Genomic DNA, 5,896 nt, shown 5'->3' with positions numbered 1-5,896 from the left:
ATTGTGTGATAGTAAGTGCCTACTGCGCCACATTGTCGCAGGTAGAGTTGGTTATTGGTTTTTCCCCATCTTGTATATGGTCATTCTAGTGAAGTAGGTTCTGTGGAGCACCTTAAGGTGTATAAGGTGCAGTCTTGAAGATATCGCCACTTCTCGCAGGGACTCCAGTGCTTCTTGATAGTCAGTATCATCTAGTTCCCCAATGTCAATCTGCCAGTTTTCCCGGAGTGCCTTTGTTGGGTCTGGCTGGTTGTTTATAATTTTATAGTAGCTTAGGGATATGGCTTTTTTATCCATCTGATCTGTTAGGAGTCTATCCTCCAGTGGAGAGGTATCCGGAAGGATAGTGTCCGGTGGTAAGACTGCCTCGAGTGCATGTTTGATTTGCAAGTAGCGGAACTGTTCTGTGGGAGCCATTTCATATTGAGGCTGGAGATGAGTGAATGTAATAGTCTTCCCCTTGGTCCATAGGTCCCCAACCTTTGAAATCCCGATTATATCCCATTTGCAAAATCCCTTGCTGCTGCCTAATTTACCCAGTTTTCTGGTTTCTCAAAGTGGGGTGGCTTGCGTTATCTTGTCGTACCAGCCCAATTTTCCGAGTACTGTGTGCCATATGTGGATTGTATATGCAGTGGGCCCCAGGAAAGTTGTTCTTCGGGTTTTGTTGTAAAGTGCTCAGTTGATTCCTCCGTCTCCTAGGACATGTCCATCCATTTGGAAAACAGGATCAGTTTGGGGGGAGTGGAGCCACTGATTGATCACGATCAGTTGGAATGGCCAGTAGAATGTCTGTAAGTTTGGGAGTGCAATGCCGCCATCATACCAACTCTTAACTAATTTACTCATGGCTATCCGAGCTGGTTTTCCACCCCAAAGGAGGCTTTTTACTTCTGATTCGAATGCTCGAAAGTAAGATGGTGGAACCAAGAATGGGCTGTTTTGTAAGGCGTAGAGGAATCTGAGGAGTGCCATCATTTTGAAGAGTGCCGCTCTCCCCAGTAGGGTCAGTGGTAGTGAGTGCCAGTGTTTGGCATCTCAACGCAGTCTTTGTAGGGGTACTAGGAGGTTTTTATCCATGAAGTTATCTGGGTTTGATGTGATGTGGATCCCTAGATAGTTAAAGCTGTCTTCCACTATCTCTACTTCGCACCCCCTGGGCAGTGTCGGCGGTGGGCCATGCAAAACATATATGATTGACTTATTTCAGTTAATGGTATATCCAGAGTATTTCCCATATGTTTCACAGATATTGAATAGTCTATATGACGATTGTTTGGGAGATGCCATATACAACAGGACATCATCGGCGTACAGGGATATACGTTCTTCCCATCCTTCTGCCCAGCGGAGTCTGCGGATTATAGGGTCTCTTCTTATCCAAGATGCTAGAGGGCTCCAGTACAAGGGCGAAGAGGAGCGGCGATAAAGGACAGCCCTGTCTCGTTCCACGCACCAAGGGGAATTCACCAGAGACATGTCCACTTGCTACTACATGCGCGAGTCTCTTTATGTATAATAGTTTGACCCAAGAGTGGAATTTAGGTCCAAACCCCATACATGCAAGGACCACGAAGAGGAAGGGCCACTCAACCGTATCACAGGCCATACGTGTGTCTAGGGATAATATGATGGCCTCTTCTTGAATGGTGTGTTTGCGACCAATTACGCTATGGAGGCGCCTCAAGTTAAGCGCTGTGTTTCTTCCCGGCATGAATCCAGATTGATCTGGGTGTAATAGTTTGGTGAGGTGTGGTGTCAGTCTATTGGCTAGTGTTTTGGCTAGGATCTTGGCCTCTGCGTTAAGCAGTGATATGGGACGATAAGATGTGCACTCTTGGGGTGATTTACCAGGCTTATGAATAGTCACTATTGGTGCCATGCGTTGGACTTTGGGGAGTTCACCCTGTTCTAAGCTGGTTTCGTAAATTTTTTTATAAATGCGGGGTGAATTTGGTTGCTGATTCTTTATATAGTTTGATGGGGATGCCGTTAGGCCCTAGAGCTTTCCCTGATTGTATATTTTCTAAAGATAATGTTAATTCCTCTATTGTGAGGTCTGCTTCTAACGACTGGGTCTCGGCTGTTGTGAGTGCAGGGAGTTGGAAGTCCTTGAGGAATGCCATTGCTTCCTCTGGAGTCACTGTGGCTGTCGGGGCATAGACTTGTCTTTAGTGTAGTGCGAGTGTATCTACAATTTTCTGCAGGTCTGTTATGGTTTCTCTAGTGTCAAGTCGAATTCCGCCACCCATCGATCAGCCTGTTGCCGCTTATCAAGCCAGGCCAAGAGCTTGCCGGCTTTATTCTCCACTTCATATATCTTGTGTCGGGTGGCAGCTAGTCTAGTTTTCGCATCTTCCCACATATGTTCTGTGTATTCCTGTTTTTTTATATTTAATTGCTGTGTGGTTGTGTCTGAGGGATTTTGGGAGTGCACTGCCTCTAGTTGACTCACTTCTTGCTCCAGTGTCGTCACTATTCTTACTTTTTCTTTCTTGTGGCCGGTGATTAGTGAGATGGCCTACTCTCGAAGAACTGGCTTGTATGCCTACCATAGAATGAGGGGGAGGACACTGATAGTTCGTTTTCGCTAAAGTAGTGCTGTGTGGCGGTGATCAGTTCCTTCCAAATCTGGGTGTTCCTTAGGTAGCCTGGATATATCGGGAATATACGACGTTGAGTTGAGGTCTTCAATGCATATTTGACCGATACAGGCGAGTGGTCCGAGAAACCTCTGGGTAGATACGTTAATTATTTAAACCTCCCAACACAATCTGCCAGTGCAAGTATGTAATCTATTCTCGAGAGGCTGTTGTGTGTGTCTGAATGGTATGTGTATTTTTGTGCCTGTGGAAAGTGGACACGTCAAGTGTCCACCAGACCTATTGTCTCCAGGAAGTCTGCGAGTTTGGAGTGCGTGTGGTGTTGTTGTCGGGGAGGTGTGCGATCTAGCGAGTCATCTAAGGTAGCGTTAAAATCTTCCTCTACTATTAATTCTCCCTCTGGGAGCCTAAGTAAGAATGCACTAAGCGCTGGAAATGCTAGCGAGTGAAGTGCAGGGGGAATGTATACCACAACTATATTAATAGTTCCCCCTTCCCACTGACACGAGATTGCTGCAAAGCGGCATTGGTCGTCTGCTTGTGTGTACTCGAGAATAAGTGGGAATTGTTTCCTAATTAGGATCCCTACGCCTGGTGAGCCTGATGTAAATTCATAATGCACTGCTCACTTAAAGCCCCATCTGTCAAGGGCCTTGCATGTGATACCCATCAACTGGGTTTCTTGTATCATAACTACTGCTGGTGCTGGGCGCTTAAGATATTGTAGAACTAGTCCCCTCTTTACTTTGTAACTTAGACCGTTTACATTCCACGAGATAAGTGACAATTGTTGTACCTGTGAGGGGTGTACCTTGGGAGTAGAAGCAGTGTAGCTAGGTTGTGTGGACAGCTGTGTCATGTGAGCTATCTATGCAAAAAATCTGGATCGGAGAATGGGATTGAGGCCCTGTCTGGAAATGTGCAAGTTGTACCTTAAATCGTAGCCAACAACAAAAATGAACGGAAACTTAGTAACAGCAGTACTCACCCCTCCCCCTCTTTGCCTCCCTGCAAGACGGATTCAAAACTAACCGCCTCCCCAACAGTGCAGAGTTCCTAATACCCATTTCCCGTTACCTTCGTGAGGGGCGGGGGGGACGTCTCCGGTATTTCCCCCAAAACACCCCCTCTTTTGAAATACCTTATGTTGGCAGTTTCTCAGTGATATACTAGATCAGTTAAAAGTACCAATGAGACAAAGTAGGTGGTATAAGGCAACAGTCCTCTGCTTTGTTCATGACAGTTCAAGAGCTGTGTTATTCAGGAGTGACCGCCTGATTTTCAGCCGTTGCTCCATGAACGATTTCCATTTGACCTCAGGTTGTGTTGGCCTCTTATGTGTGGAAGTTTGCAGTTTCCGTTGATGAGCATTGTGAGTTTCAGTCTCTCGTCGGGAAATGTCTCTTCGATCTCAATGTCCTGTGTTCGATTCTCCATTTGTCGATCCTGTCTCTTCAAGTTCTGACTTGAGTCGCTCCCGGTAGCTGTCGATCTTGTTTTTTCCCGGGCTTTCCGGAGTTAGAGACTCAGCGCCATCCTTCGAACCACTCTTGGGCCTCTTCTGGTGTTGTAAAGAACCACACTTTTCCCTCCGCCTCCACTCTCAATTTGGCAGGGAACATCATAGAATATTTCCGTTCGCAATTTCTCAGTTCTTACTTTATGCTCAAGAAATTATATATGTGTTTCGTTACTGTCGCAGTATATTCAGGGAAGAAGGTGATCGTGCTCTGCTCATAGCGCACTGGTGGTGTTACGCGGGCTGTCTGAAGAATGAGATCACGGTCTCGAAAGTTGAAGATGCGGGCCAGTATGGGTCTGGGAGGGGCACCTGGTTTAGATCTGCCGCCTGGGACGCGATGTGCCCTCTTCACCGAGAATTAGTGTGATAGGCCCACGGTTGCACATGCTTCTTGATGTGGTCCTCAACAAAGAGGTCCATCGCCGGACCCCCTGTTCCCTCAGGCACCCCGATGAGTCTTACATTATCACGCCTAGAGCGGCCTTCATTATCATCCAGTTTTCCGGCCATGATTTTGCTTTCTTCCTCTAGTTGTTTTACTTGGTGCTGAAGTGTGGCAGTATCGTTGCAGAGATTTGTTGTTGTGGTTTCCATCTCTATCACTCTTGTACTCATGTTCTTGAAATCGGTACGATTAGAGAGAGTTCTAATGATATTGTGCCAATTCGCGATTCGAAGGATGTGTGTACTTTGTTTAGTGTGGTCATAATGTACTGTAATGTAATATCTTTTCCCTCCGACGTGGTATTGTCTGTTGCCTGGATTGTAGCTTGTGTCGCCGTTTCTTGTGGGGTTGCAGAGCATGCAAATTTATCTAGCTTGGTTTGGTGCGTGGTTGGTGGGCCTCGCCCCGTCATTGTTGTGGGCCTTGAAAAGCGTTGCTCCGTAATGGGTATGTGGGTGGTAGTACTCACCGCTGCCTGCCAGTGTGGTATGAAGTCACACGCGGCCTTTCGGGTTTCTTGCACCCACTTTTACCACCGTCTGTATGCGGCAGAAGAAAGTGACCGTGGGTTCCGTGTTTGATCCACCCCGATGTCTCTGTCACTGCGTGGGGTGATCGTGTCACTTAGTCTCTTTGGGCAGGTACGGTTTGGTGGCTATATGCATGGCTCTTGTGTCTGGAGCCCCTTCCGGAGCGTTCTCAGGATATTAACCCCTTCTTTTCTCAAGTGCTAACACCCGCGGAGGCTATGGGGAACAATGGTCCACCACGTGGGCCCCACATCTGGGTGGGGGCCGTCTTCCAACCCTCACGTGGAGTTTGCTGGTGCCTGGTGGTGAGTTATAATCCACTGCTATAGTGGCGTTTTAATTTTGGCACGTATTCTGCAGGTGTTCTCGTTTAGCTCTTTCATTTTAATTGAGAGAGGGGAGGGGGGGTTTCTCACTCCCCGTGGTCGTTAAACCCTCAAGGCTCACCAAAGCGATGATCTCAGGACCTGTATCCAGTGTCTCCCAGCTCATAGTGGTAGGGGCCGCACCCGGCTCTGATTGCTGGGAGGTCTCGGTCTGAACGCCAGGTTACAACTTGCTCCGCATGCCGGGCCCTTCTTTTAAGTTGTCTCGTTTGGGTCTCCCACTGGGTGGAGTAGAATTTGCACACCCACTGATGCTGAGTCCCTCAGCTCGGCCGTCAATTCCGATTACTCCCGCTCTCATCTTTGGGGAAGGGGCCGGTGATGTTCACAGTGCGTGGATTGATGCACACTCGATGTCCCGGTCGCAGCTCTCTGTGTAGGCCCTAGTCGTCCCCAAAGGGATGGACACG

This window comes from Triturus cristatus, chromosome 4_1 (assembly GCF_964204655.1).
Source record: "Triturus cristatus chromosome 4_1, aTriCri1.1, whole genome shotgun sequence".
Lineage (NCBI taxonomy): Eukaryota > Metazoa > Chordata > Amphibia > Caudata > Salamandridae > Triturus > Triturus cristatus.
Note: the sequence above shows the minus strand (reverse complement) of the source record.